The 14,960-nt window shown below is 38.8% G+C and overlaps 1 protein-coding gene across 1 annotated transcript in view; it reads left to right on the forward strand.

The window, feature by feature from the left end:
* The first annotated feature begins 8,249 nt into the window (after positions 1-8,249).
* GUCY1A1 (guanylate cyclase 1 soluble subunit alpha 1) overlaps positions 8,250-14,960 on the forward strand; it is a 36,059-nt gene continuing 29,348 nt past the window's right edge. Inside the window, exon 1 of the mRNA XM_064148700.1 lies at positions 8,250-8,366. The gene's annotated coding sequence lies outside the window, so the exon portion shown is untranslated. The remainder of the gene's footprint in view (positions 8,367-14,960) is intronic.

Below are 14,960 nucleotides of genomic sequence, written 5' to 3' on the forward strand. Positions count from 1 at the left end.
TTTTTTTTCCAGTGAACATTTACAAACAGTTATGAACAACCCATTCACTATGGACTTGATCAGAAACTGGATTGACTATCACCAGAGATGAGTAAATATACAGTATATGAACAGGGAGAGCAGACTTTGTCAGACTTTTTCTTGAGTTTAGGAAAGGACTGGGAATCTGCCATTTAAAAGATATCTGATTCTAGGATCTTTGGTGGCAGCATCTGCTTATGCAGGAAGAAAGTGAACGCTGGTGCATGTGTCTGCAAGACCATGCATGTGCTTTCTATTTTCCTGGTTGGTAGTATAGGATACAGGATTTGAAAATATTGCAAACATAATTAAATGTACTTTTCACCTCACTTTCTTAATATTTTCCACATAAGGAGCTACTTCAAGAAAATCACATTAAACTTAATGATATTAAACAAGCACCAGGAGAATGATGAGGCTAGGAACAGGTGTATGCAATCCTTAACTATTTGAGGAAGACTTTCTACTCGGCTGGTTGAAGGATGTTTGTTTGGTCTTTTTAACTTCAGTTTTAAAATACATTATCCATCTGTGCAAATTTCCCCTAACAGAAAGTTCTAACATTCAGGTTCTTTTCCTGTATCAAACTAGTTACTATAGGACTGGAAATATCATACTTTTGAAGCTTTTTAATATCGCCTCATTAACTTTGTCAGCAGCATTTTGGACACAACAAGCCTAAGCAGTGCAAGGACAGATTTTTATAACTGACTACTTTGCAGCAAGTGCAGTGGCATTTGGTGTCACCTAGCAGTGGAAATTTTCATAGAACAACTTATGTGTATGAGTGCAGAGGCAAAAGAATAAAACCACTGATGCTGCTGCTCTCTTATTGCCATTCACATTTCTTAATTCTTCTTACCTATATTTTTATTTTTCACCAGCTAGCTCTTCTGGCTTTTCAGAACTTGCCTTCTTTCCTCTCTTCCTTATTTTGGTTCTAGTCTTTATATTAACTCCATTTCAGATTTCCTCCTTTTGTTGTCTTATACTTAGCGATTCAAAAACTGAGAGCATAAGTGTTACTTTGTACTAATTTTGTACAAAGAATCTACTCATAGACTTATTTCATGGAAAGGTCTACAGAACAAAAGGAGTGTCAGGCTCATTATAGGACAATGTGCACTGCAAATAACTAATTGTCTGTGATGAATACAAGTGTGCGATGAGGGAAAATGACAAATGTTCAGGCATAACATAAAACAGAAGGTTTCTGCCAAATTGTGGAACATATGAAAAATTACTTGAGGAAGTTTTAGAATGAGGGAAATTTACACATAAATTTGGTGGAGGGTGAGGAGAAATCACTTTTTTATATTACAGAAAATCAAATCTTAATGAGCTTAATATGTCACATTCATGTGAGAATAATACGCTTCCACCTCTAGTGAGTATTGAATTCATTAATATGTCATTGTTCTTACACCATCAGTGCTCAGCTGACAAAATGCATGTGGCTTCCAAAGTTTATTGGAATAACTTTTTTCTTGTATTATTTCATAGAAAGCACTCTGCTGGCAGGAGGCGGGAGGCAGTTCTTTGTCAGTTCTATGTAACCCACTCCATTCTATCTTCCTACAATAAATGTGTTACTTCTTGCCAGGAAAGGAAAGCAAAAATGAGAAAGAAATGAAAGATGAGGAAAGTTACCTGATGGTAATCTGCATTACTGATGAAAAGTAAATAAGGACAATGTTAAAAAGCGGGGGGGGGAGTGTGAGGAGAAAAAGAAAATTAACAAATTAACAGGCAGGAGGAAGAGGAAAACTACAAGAGATTCCTTGAAAGTTTTGCTCCTATTTGGTTGATAACCCCAGAGAAGAAAACAGGACTATTTGTATGTGCATTGTCCACATGAGAAATACTGTGAGAAAGAGATTCTTCTTTGGTATTTTTCTCAAAAAGAATAACCTGAAAAAAACCTCTGAATTATATATTTATTTTCTCCTTATGAGCTCTAGCTAGGTTTCCATTATCTAGCTGTGACTTCTCTAGCTAAATTGAGTTACTGAGGTCACAGTTTAACAAGGTGAGGAGGGAGGGTTTGAAGGCTTTTCCTGATGAATTAGAAAACTAACTCTGATCAGTTCTTCACAACATGAGAAGCCTTCTCAAAAATTCCAGAATTCAGTAACAGCTCCTTAGAGCTAGATACTATTGATGACAATATATTCACTCTGTAGCTAGCCCATTCATTTTAACTCCAGGTGAACCAGGCAAACTCTACCTTGTTTACAGTATGGTCAGTAAATTTCGCCATGGTAGACAATTAGAATAAAAAAGAAACTTTTGTCTATACAAATCAGCATTTGCAAAACTAAGGTCAACCTAATTTTATTTGCAAACAATATTCTTACTTTCTCAATGATGCCTTTTGACCAAAAAGCTTTCTGGAATGAAGTCTTTTTAACTACTCCTGACAGTTTCCCATAAAAACAGGAGTGGATCCAGATGTTTGCAGAACAGTATCCAAAAGAGAAGCTTCCTGGATTTGCTCAATCATCTTTTTGTAAGTGATTATATCAAGAGAAAATTGAGACATTATGTGTACAAGATGTTGGATCTTAGTACATATTTGCAGTCTCAACTAAACATGAAAAATTACTAGAGGCATTGCACTTGACGCAATGGAAATAGAAACTCCTTAACAAAAAGCAAATGAGTGATTTTTATGATGAAGTAAATACAAAGGTTTATCTAATTTAGAAGCTCAGAGATTTAAATATTGAATGAGAACTACTGTAATGTACAAGAATAATATTTGATCCTGTTTTCAATAATGCTATGATATCAGCTAAAATGAGTGTCTCAGATCTGTTTGCCATCTTGTGCTCAGCTGCTTTTCTTTCTTACATCAGTTCAACAGCTGAATTAAGATGATACTCAGAGACTCAGCAGGAAGCGTGACATTACAGCAGTGGACAAAAAAAAATAAAGACTTCTCAAAATGGAGCAGTTTAGATACAAATACATTTTCCATATAGTAAATTTGGAATGGCTTTGTTGTCAAGTTTTCAACCACTGTCTAACGTAGTTGTGTCTTTCTTAGCTGTAAGAAATACATTGAACAGATTAATAATTAAATTTATATACATCGAGAAATAAACCTTTGCTAGACTTGAATTTCAGTATTCACAGGAAACAATTCACTATTCTGAAGATAAAACATTTTAAAAGACAAAAAAACTAATGCAGGATAAATGTACTTTATGGTGTCTGCTCCCTGCAGTCCTAATTCCTTGAGCTCTGTACTCCCTTTGGGAGCACTCTGAAGCTGCCTCCCTGCTGCTTGCCTGCCTAGGCTTCCTTTGAATGGAAATTGAAGCACAGTGCAAAAGAAAGCTCTTGCAGAGCTCATCCAAGACAAAGTCAGGGTGTCATCAGGGCATGCACCTGGAACAAGGAGATGAAAAATTATTCTGGATCACACAGCATGGACATAGCCAATGTTTAGCAGAATGCTTGACAAAGATTTCATAACAACTTACTTGGGACAGGAAGGATACATAACAATTTAAATTAGAGGAGGATGCTAAGAGTTTGAATTACCCAAGCTGGAAATTGTCCTTGAAGTTGAGAGCTTCCTAAATATGTTTGCTTCCCTGTCTAAAAAGAGGCAGGGATACTTGATCAGTACAAAGAAGCTCTGCACCCATCTTTCAACTGGAAATAAGACTGTTGGGGAAAAAAAGACAAAACCAACTGACAAGAAGTTTCCACAGGAAGTTTGACCACCTGTAATGTCCAATGAAGAAGTACAAGAATCTTGTTTATCTGTTGCTGCTGCTAGAACTGTTGTAATACTCTGTGAGACTCCAAGATAAATTACCACGAGAAGTTCACAAAACTGTCTTTCTATACAAAATACAGACATATTGTCAGAGGACATGAGGAAACCTAGTCTAATCTCCAGGAAACAGCAGCTTACCAAGAAAAATTGCAACAGCAACAAAAATTCTGATCCTCAGAAATCTTGTGTTCTGGACAGCTTGCTTACATGTGTATGAGGTCTATGAAAGAAAAGGGAACTTTTGCTTTTATTCATTCCTTGAAACGAAACCCTTCTTCAAGGCAGACTTGAAACTGCACAAAGATTTCTTTGGCGGAAATGCAGATATTACTCCTGATAAATACCCAGATCTGACTGCTTAAAGTTGAGTAACAGTAAGAATATGGCATCTACTATTTGAAAATTGGTCTTTCAGTGGAGAAGGGCAATGTGAAAACATTTTAATATTGCTACCCTTTTGAATGTGGTATATTTTTAAACAGCAAGACGTGTTCCTGAGGAAGGAATTTGTGAGCGTTAAGGATAGGTAATTTCTAATGGACATGATTTAACACTGTCCAGAAGGAGAAATTGAGCTGAATGTGGCTCAATCACTGAAACCTGCTTGGAATTTGATAAGAAGTCCATTAGATGCCATTAGACATATCAGTGACAGTATATTTTCCATAGTTTTTTCAATTTCTTATAGCAAGAACAAGTGAAGCAACAAAAGAATACTAATCAGGTAGCAGAGGTATCAAAACCCACAGTTAATATGATTTCAGATATATTTTAGATAGTTCAAAACTGAGTTAACTCTTCAATTTGCATCACACAATTTAGAATTTAGATTTGTCTTAGAAGACTCTTATAGTCTCATACAAGTGTATGAGACTTTTTTTTCCCCCAGGTTTTCATATTCTTATTTGCCTTCAGGAATAATTGTCATTTCTTGCTCTTGATTGCTAGTGCCATGGATGAGTTGACTGTCACCTTTCTGTGTCATGTGCACCTCCTCTGCACTGCACTGAAAAGCTAATGTGTTCCTCATGTGAGTCTCCAATAAATGTAATTGAATGGCAATACTAAAAACGTATAATTATGGAGTGAAGTAGAAATTAGTATTACCAACAAGAAACATGGTGACAAAAATATAAAATAAAATTCAAAGTTAAAAGTCCAAGTATTACAGTCAAGGCAAGAATTAAGTTTGTCCACGTCTTGAAAGAAGATGCACAGCATAGCCACTTCACTCCAGGTCCACAAATTAAAGGTTTAGTGAATCCAGGGAGTCCATGAGCACTGTTTGACCAGGCTGGATTAAAAAGCTGAAAACCTCAATGGACATGGTACTACAGCCAAATGGACTACTAACTGAAGTGGAGCCCTGTACAGTGACAAGAACACTATTTCTAATGTCAGCAATAAATGGAAATAGCATAATTTGGGCTGCAATAAACATTAAATGGCCTGCACTAGGAGAAAGGCACAGCTAGCAGATGGAGGATGGAGGTGATGCTTCCCCTATGCTCAGCAATGGTGAAACACATCTGGAGTGCTGGATATAGATCTGGGCACCCCAGTACAAAAGAGACTCACCACAGTGAGTCCAGCAAATGGCTGCTGAAATATTTAAGTGACAGCAGCACCTGACTTATGAGGAGAGACTCGAACAGTTGTGACTGATCAAGCCGGGTAAGAGGAGGCTCAAGGAGATCCTACCTCATGTATCTATCTGATGGGAAAGACATTAAGAGGGAGCTGAAGTCTTGTCACTGGCATACTGTAAAAGAGACAGGAGCCTGTAGGCACAAACAGAAATACTAAAAAATCCATTTAAATGTGGAAACTTGCTGTGAGGGTTGTCAAACAGTACAACACATTTCCTGCAACAGTTGTGGAGTCCTCATTCTTGGAAACACAAAAAACCTGACTGGACACTGCACTGAACATCATGCTCTTGTTGCCCCTGCTTTGAGCAGCAGTGTTGGACCCGCTGAAGTCCAGGGCTGCCTTCCAAACCATTTTTCTGCAGCTCTCTGATCTGCTAGCATCTCTAATCCCACAGTGCTGGTGCCTGAAGCCATCAAAGCTGAGCCATCAGTTAGCTGCTCAGCACCACAGCTCTGGGCTGCAGCTTTCTGTATTTTCAGAAATTCAGTTGCCACGGGGGAGATGATAAATTTGCGAGGTGCTTCTTAAAGACATCTGATTTTGAGAACTTGATTTAAATACAGCAGATGCCAGTAAATGACAGTTTAGGAGTGCTAATTATGCTCTGAATTCTGATGCCCATACATCTTAGCATGCAAACTTATAATGTAATCTTTACATACCATTGTTAAAAGGAGACCTTTAGTTTAAAGGAGAAACTGAAGAAAATGTAGCCATTTTTAAGCATGACAGAAGTGCTTCTCGATGGAAACATGGTATCTTCTTGGTATTTGGAAGATCTTATGAAATAAATTTATCTAGTCTAATTTTGTTTAGGGAACTAACTTTTCAAGGGCTAAAGTAAAACTAATCCTGCCCTAGGCAAATAATTCAATTAATATAATTTGAAATACTATTTTTCTTCCAAAATACTTAGGAGCACTTTATTTAGTTTTTATTTGGTGCAAGTTCACAAGTCATTATTAGTATCTACGTAGTGACCAGTAAGGACAACAGTGGCTTTTTAAGAACTCTAGGAGACCTTTGGTTGCTGCTGATCCAGTTACTCACTGCATATTCGAATTCACCTTTGCTGTCTAGCATTAATTTGTCCCAATGGGCACAGCACATTTACACTACACTAATCATCATCATGCCTAAACTTGCACAGCACATCCTGGAACAGGCATCCTCTGTGCAGCAGATGCTCTTCCTCATTTTTGGTACAGAAACTTGCCAATGGAATTCAGTTGTATCAAGTACTTAGAAGATGGTACAGCTTCTTTTTACAGAAAAAGCTGGTTCCCTGAGGCAAGCAAAGAGAGGCTGAACAGCAAGAGCTAGAATAGTTTGCAGGTGAGGGCAACATTAGCAAGGCCTTGTCTTGAGACTAAGCTTTGTTTCTAGAGGCAAGAGTCTGCATCAATACAACAATTTTATGAGGTACACAGTGTCCTAGATTATTTAACATTCAATTAAGCTTCACATTGCTTGTCAATAACTTCAGAAATGGCAACAAAATGGGCTTTGGCAGATTATTTTCAGCTAACTGGTGGCTGAAGGACTTCATCAGTTCTTTAACTGACAGGTTTCTCTTAACACTGCAGAGAGGGAAGCGTGGTGTGAAGCAGATATATTTATTATATCATTTTTCAGTTCTGACAGCCAGGAATGCAAGAGAACCTCCACACCTTGAGCTTTGATACCCTCTCATGTAAAACTGGTCTATTCAAAACCACCTGGAGATGTGCAGCTTTTGTTTTGGTTGATTTGAACTCTCTCCCTCACTAGCTTGCTGATGAGCTACAAGTGATCTAAAAGACATGATACTCTTTCTTCTTCTGGTGTGTAAGTATGATGCTTCTCCAAGGTCACCCTTTAGCATACAAAAGCTGTTTTTCTTGGTGAAATCTTGTGTTTGCTTTCACGTGACTTTATAAGGAAACTAATCCTACCGTGAGGTCATTCGCTGTTCATTGTCCAAGCCCAACAAAAGAACTGTTTCTCATCCTGGGCTTTCAAAAACCATTGAATGTTTTCACAGTGAAAATACTATGAAGATGTTATGGCGTTTTTGAAGATTCAAAAATTGTTAAGCTGCTGTTCATTTGAATGGTGACATGCAAGAGTAAGATTTTCGACCTGGGGAACTCAATGCATTTGTGTTCTGCGTTGAACTTGGCTCTCCAATATTTCAAAACTGGTCAAATGATTTTAGTTTTCCATGCTCATCTGTGGTCATCTGTTTCCTTCCTGTCATTACTTAGCTATTAAAGTCACGCTACAAAGCTACAGCAAAAATGTCTTGTAGTATAGATACACAGAATAGCACTATCAACAAGTAAAAGTGTTATAATGCAATTCCAAAACTGAAGGGCATTCGGAAAGATAACGTTGTGGGAAAGCCCTCAGTAGCTACCCCGCTTCGCCCCGACGATGGCTCCGGCTTCTACTGGTGCGGAAGCTGCACTCGGCAGCTGCTGCCTGCGCAAAGGGACATCTCTCGAAATCTGAAGCCGTGCGGTGCTGCAAGGCCAGGGGGAATCCCGCGACCCCGAGGCAGGAGGGTGCGGCGACAGAGCGACAGACGCCTCTCTGCAGCCCCGCTGCCGCTTCGCACCACAGCCAAGACCGCGCGTCCGCCGCGGCGCGGCACCGGCAGCAGGCAGGCAGCGCGGGGCGCCCAGGGGCAGCGCCTCCCCGAGCCGCCGCCGCCGCCGCCGCAGCCACCGCCCGCTCCGGCCTGATTGGGCCCGCGGGAAGGCCCCTCCCGCCGCGCCCCCGCCCGCCCGCCGAGGCGGCCCCGCCGCCGCGCCGCGCCCGCTCCCCAAATACACCTTTGAGGCGCCAACGAGCGGCAGCGGCGCCCTGGCCAGAACCCCTCGGCAGGGCTTGCGCAGCCGCGGGCAGTCTGCGCGCTATGGTGAGTGAACGGCGCCCGGGGCGCGGAGCGGGACGCGGAGCGGAACGGCGGGGACCCTGGACAGCGCTGGGACGGGGCTCCTGGCCGTGCCCGCGGGGAGCTCTGGGCAGGGACGGGCAGGGCTCTGGCCGGGTATCTTAGCCGCCGTGCGGTGTGAGGCTGAGCCACGGCACTGGGTGGGGGGGAGGGAGTGGGGGTTGCGCCGGGAGCCCCTTTCCCACAGCACCCAGAGCCCCATTTGCACCGTGCCACGAGCCACATAGGATCTGGAGCGAAATATGCATGGAGGCGAGGCTGGGAGCGGTCGGGCAGCGCGCTGCGGTCTGCAGCCGGGAGGGGTGTTCGGGCAGCCTTTGTGCATTGTGAGGCTTTCTAACAATTTGCTAACTGCCAGTGCCCGTCAGGCTGGTTCAACCCATCCAGGCGCCTCTTACCGCATTGTATTTGGGTAAGGTTTTTCAGAGTAATTCATGTTATTGCATCTCATGAATTAGACAAACCCAGTGTTTAATCGCATACTTCATGCTCTAACAATAACTTGATTTTTGTGTTTGCTATCCCTGCTGTATTTTTTTTCCTAGGAAGAATAAATGAAACCCTAAATTGTGTTGTATTCGTTGTGACTGGCCGTTTGCTTTCCGCAGACTTTCATGCCTCCACCATTCTTTATATTATTTTGAGACTTGTAATTCCTTTTCGTAGTTAACAGAGCTATTTCTGTGGCTAAAGTTCGGCAACCATTACTAGCCGGGGCCTAGGCCTAGGTCTTTATTAAATCATCTCCATGTATAAAGGTAGGGCATCTGAATTCAAAAGTTTTCCTCTCCCGTGTAAAGGAGTACTTTTTACACCATATGTATGTACTCTCAGGCTTGACCTAATGTTGCTTCTACAATGGCTCTCCTTTCAGAGCTGGTCACTTATTTCTGTGTATGAAGTGGGATGATTTTCTAAGTTCAAAAGACAAACTAACTGGACGAAAATCCTAAGCAAGGATGCAGCATTACTTGCAACGCTGTATTTGGGCTATGCACTTTCACTGGACTACAGGCTATGTGTATGGGCTGGCATAAAGAGAAGTGGTAAGACTTTTAAACTAGTCTAGTTTAAATACTAGTAGGAAAATAAGATATTTTTACTCACTCAGATTTTCCATTCTGAAGTCTCAGAATATAAAGTAACAGAAAAAAAAAAGTGACAGCAATTTTTCATAACAACTGTACAAGTTTCTATGAATAGAACAAAGTGTTTTACTTATTTGGAAATCATCTAATCTTAAGTTTTTCATAAAACAAGATTCCCAATGGAGCCACTCCCTTTTCTTGTAGTTAGGATTAAGGTGATGTTTCCAGACTACAGAAAGAAAACTCTTGGAAGTATACACTTCAAACCACCTAACTGGATCTCCTGCTGGAAAAGGATTCCCGTAATAGGCTATTTCACATCATTAATCAGATAAATTAAGTAATTTAAGCAACCAAAGAATGCATGCTAATGTGTTACAAATGTAAGCATGGGAAGTTCTCTTTATTGCGCAGAAGTTTCTTGCCTGGATTGTCTTGCTCTGGGATGCTACATATGGCCATACATTCTGCAGCTCTGATGACTGTTATGTTTTACCAAAAGCAAGAACCTTAAATGAACCATGTGATTGCAAGGAAACATGAAGGAATACTGTAATGGTGATAGAAAGACATCATGCTCCACATTCTCAAGAGAGAAGAGCAGTTGCTGAAATCAGACTGATCTAAAACAGACAGAAAAAGTATGGAAGGATAAAGAAGGAAGGCACCTGTTGAGATCTCTTGGTTGTATTTTTCCCCGTGGAATTATGTAGCTTGCAGCTAATAAGACTTATGACAGTGCAAGATCATGAGGCAAACACACTGGAGGAGAAAGTAAGGAATTTAGTTCTGCGGTGGGTTATTACTCTCTTAACCATCAATAAATTTGCCCACCATTCTTATCTTCTACTGGTTCACTTGCTGAATATTCACATAAATTACTCAATTAAGTTATTGGTGAGCCACTAAAAATGAGAAGTCAAATTAGTCTTTAATGTTGAGTCCACAGAGTACTAAAGTCTTGCATGTCTGGGTTTTTTTTCTGATTAATGATTTCTTTCTAAATTTGCTTTAGCCATTCTGACAGTCTATTTCAAAACAGATCCCACAGTGAAATTAAAACATTAAGTAAGAATTTATATTAAAATATACACTTGGGACATCAGTAGGAGTAAAATCTAGGAGTAAAAACCTGGTGATGTGGTGTAATGAAAGGTAAAATATCACAGCTTTTGTAAAGAGAAATACTATTTGTTTGATTTTTTTTTCTTTAATACTGAGGTTCAAAATAAGCAATCCAAGGAGTCAAGGTAGAGTCTGTAGCAAATACAACTATTTTCTGTATAACTTAAATGAGTTGTTAAACCAAAAGATGTCGTAAATTTTGTCTTTCTTAAAAAACTAAGTACCTCAGTAATCTGAAGAATCAGACACAGCATTCTAGGTTATCAACAAGGAAATAGTATTAGAAGGTACTGGCTGTATTTTGTACTTTGTAGAGTAGCAGCAAGTTTCCTTTTTCTTCTTTTTTTCTTTTTTTTTTCAGGTAAAGTTAAGTGTGTGTTAAATGAAGTGTATTTAATTGATTGGACACTATAGGACATGTTTTAAGGAATTTTTGGGTAATCATGTTTAGAAAATGTGACATTCCTGCATGGCTGTTTTATTAGTAAATGCAAACTGAGCTGTGGAGTGCTGCCATTAGAGTTTCTTTGCTGAAATTCCATGAACATTTTGTACTGTTTTCATTTTTAGGGATTTTTATTATCAATGTGTTTATTAAAATTCATGGTATTTATTTAGATGCTTAGTGCTGCAATTAAGATTTTTAGCACTTGAAATTTAAATAAAGCTAAATCTCACATTTGACATTACTTTGAATATTCTTTTCAGCATGTTTTGAGCATCTCAGATGTTCAAACTTTTGAATTTATTTTCTTGCATATTCATAGTAGAAGCAGATGTTCCAAGAGAATGGTGCCTTGCTAGTACAAGTGTTCAAACAAGTCACCTCCTCATGCCAGTCAGCACCAGCAGGCTAATTTCTTAGAGAAAGTACATTAAAGCTAGATAATAACCAAGTTGTAACCTTATATATTATTTTAGAGCATTTGCTTCACTGTGACTAAAGATGTCTTACTATCAGGTGGTGTGTTACAGTCCTGTTACAATTTTGTCCACAAATAGAAATTGACAGAAACACACATTTATGAAATGAGTATTTTCCTCAGCTCCATTCTAAGGTATCCATAACAAAAATACACCACTCCTTTGAGAAAAATCTGTTTTGTGGCCATCCTCCTGGTGTAATTCTAGAATGTTATTGATTCCAGAGGGTGCAGTGAACTTAGGCTTTCTGTGATGCCACATACAGTAGCTGCTGCTAAACTCTTAGTTTTTAATTAATAATAGCAGTTATTTTTCAGATTCTAGAAATAGGTTTCTTTATGGTATATCAGACAGGAATGTGCCAGCCTTTCTAATGCTGACCAAGGTAAACGTGTTTAATTTATTTCATTTTAACCTTGCATTTCGCTTGGCACTTGATACAGATGGAGACTGACAAAAGTTGCTCAGGGAAAGCTGATTTCCCTCCTCGGCAAATAGAGAAACTCTTCACACACGAAAGAGCATTAGTAAAAGGCTGAATACAATGGAGGAACAACTCAGCAAGATTTCCAGTTTGTTGCTTGAAAAAATTGGGCTTTTGCATTTGTTCATAACTATTTCTGTGATTTGAAAACACAAGACACTATACCCAGTTGCTATCTTCTGGTTATATAGGCAGGGGTGTCTGATTGTATTAATAGATGTGTGGCTCTCTAGTCCTGACTTCAGGCACCCTGGAGCCTAAAACACACATTGCAGTTCGTGTTTTAAATAGCACTGCTAAAAATGGCAAGATTTCCATGTCTTTGGAGAAAATATGCATCAATCTAATTTTAAATTCTCTCATTTTAATTTTTTTTTTTTTTTAATGAAATTGTCTTCCTGGTTTTCTGTTTGCACTGGCAATCTAAGAATGTAAACTCACTTGCCTCACACTGAGAAAAATATTCATTGGATTGATAAGTAGTTCAGATTTTAGTGAAAATGTAGCCATTAGTCCATAGAGTTCTCAAGGCATATTTAGAATTTCCACATGGGAAGAATGTTATGAAGGTCAGGATAGTCTTGTGGCTTCAGAAACTCAGGAAGGCTTTTGGTCAGTGTGGAACTGATCTTTTTTTCTTTTTTTTTTTTCCCTCAAAAAATTCAAGGAATTGTGATGGGAAAAATTACAATTAATTGTAGATTGAATTAAATGCTTGTTAAAGTGAAATGTTCCCAAACAGATTGCATGATGCTAATCAAACCAGGCAAGAGTAAACCTCTTTTCTGTGAGGATTTGCAGAGCCCTCCAGAATGAATGAAGTCAAAACTGGTGTGTGTTAGGCATGAAGCTATAGAGTGAGGACTGGTTCCTGCTTTTATTTATAGCACCTGTGCCCTCATATTAACCTTATCTGCAAAATCTATTTGAATTTCAGTTGCAGAAACGTGCAAGTGTTTTGATCCCATGTTTATTTTTAAAATCTTGTGCAACTGCATTCAAAAGATGTGTATTCACTTCTTAGCTCAGATGAAGTCTTTGTTCTGGGATCTCCAGCATGTCTTATTTCCCCAATTCAAAAACAAACATCGTAATGCTTACTTTCATATTCTTGTTTTCCATCTTAGCTATTCACAGCTCTTTAAGTCAAACATCATCTTTTACTGTGTATTTGTGTGTAGCCCAGGACTTAGTTTGGGCTTTCTGAGAGGTTCTAATGAACAAATAATATACCTGGCAACAGCAATAGTGAACAAGCAGAACGCATGATAAGACAGGCATAATTTCTTTGCTGATGGCCTTGCCAGAAAGAAAGTAAAATACCAGCACTCAAGTTTATGCAGGAGTCCATCAGAATTTTCAGACGTTGACCAAGTATCAGTCTCACTGACTGACTAGTGGCCTACATGAGCACTAAAAAACAATTAAATAGTTCCCTTCCCAGATAAAAACACATGGTTATGTGGTGGCAATGAAAGAGCACAGAGCACACATGTCTTTGAGTTACAAGTTAGGCATGGCTTGCAAAACATTTTGGTAGGTTCATGAAGCAACGACATTTGTAGCATGATGCTGGAAATCTATAGTTGATCTGAAAATCTGTGTTAATTTACACCAGCTCTACACTTTGCGTGTCACGTGCTCCAGATCTGTAGGAGACACAGCATGATAGTTAACTATGTGTGGAAAAAGTCCTTGAGCTTAACAGTGGTAAATTTTGGAACCAAAAGAGTCATGGCTTAGTCAAAGTCTGAAGTGTGCAGTGATACCATGCGTGAAATAGTCACAGGTATCATGACAGAATGGTTATTCTCTTAGAAGATTAGAGACTGCACTGGCAAATGCCAGTAAAGAGTGTTTCTAGCTTTTGATGAATATATGTAATATGGTTTCATGATATCTTCCTTCCAGTTCCTCTTTGAAAATAATTTGCAGTCCTAATCAATACTAAATTCTAATTAAAAAAACACATTTAGACGATAGATAAAGGGGAGATAAGAGGCAAAGGTATCTTTTCAGATAGGCTTTGAAGCTGTGAAGAACAAGGACTACTGATGGAATACAGGATTATAAATTACATGTAGCAAAAGCTAAAAGGGAACATCCATCTCTGTCCATGTTGTGGGCAGACTTTTTATAATAATAAATCACAATAGGAAAAAATTAAGAGACTGAAATGAGAGTAGTAGTGGCAGAAAAAAAAAAAACATTTAATGCAGCTGATGTATTAAAAAAATACAGTTAGATTTTATTTCAGTTGCTGTAATGTACTTTATTGTAACTGGCTGAACTATCTAGAGCTGGAATAAATATGGGGGGAAAAATCAGTTATGCAAGTATTTATATAACATGTCTTCACTGTTTTCCTTGCCAACTGTTGCTCTACAACTATGGAAAACATTCATAATCTTTAGTAAAATATTAGTAAATGCATTCAGGTCTTTAATGCTAAGCTTAGGTTTGATACTTTCAGCAAAGAAGTGGCATTACTTAAGAACGTAATATTTTTGTCAGTTTAATATATTGTGGGTACTGTGGGATTTAGATGCCTGTTATAAACAGCTGAAAACCCAGAGCAAAGGTTTACAACATGAATATTCTGCAGAGATACTTGTAGTACTCTAAGAACCTCTCTTTATTGTCACAGGATACTTGTAAAGTTAGTGCTTTTGTCTCATTGGAATTTGGCAGGTACAAATATTTCAAACAACTGTTCTAAATTTTCAACATCACCTAACTTATAAGCAGAAAGGTTTCTGGCCCTGTGTAAAGGAAGACCATACACAGTGCAGCAAACTTTCTTTTGTCCCTGGTTTTGTTTTTTTCGTTTGTTGGGGGTTTTTTTGGGTGCCTTTTTTTTAATGTGCCAAGACTGCAAAATTCACAAGATTTGTGGTGCTTCTGGATGCTCCTTAATACCTAAAGGGTGGGAAAAAA

This window comes from Pogoniulus pusillus, chromosome 9 (assembly GCF_015220805.1).
Source record: "Pogoniulus pusillus isolate bPogPus1 chromosome 9, bPogPus1.pri, whole genome shotgun sequence".
Lineage (NCBI taxonomy): Eukaryota > Metazoa > Chordata > Aves > Piciformes > Lybiidae > Pogoniulus > Pogoniulus pusillus.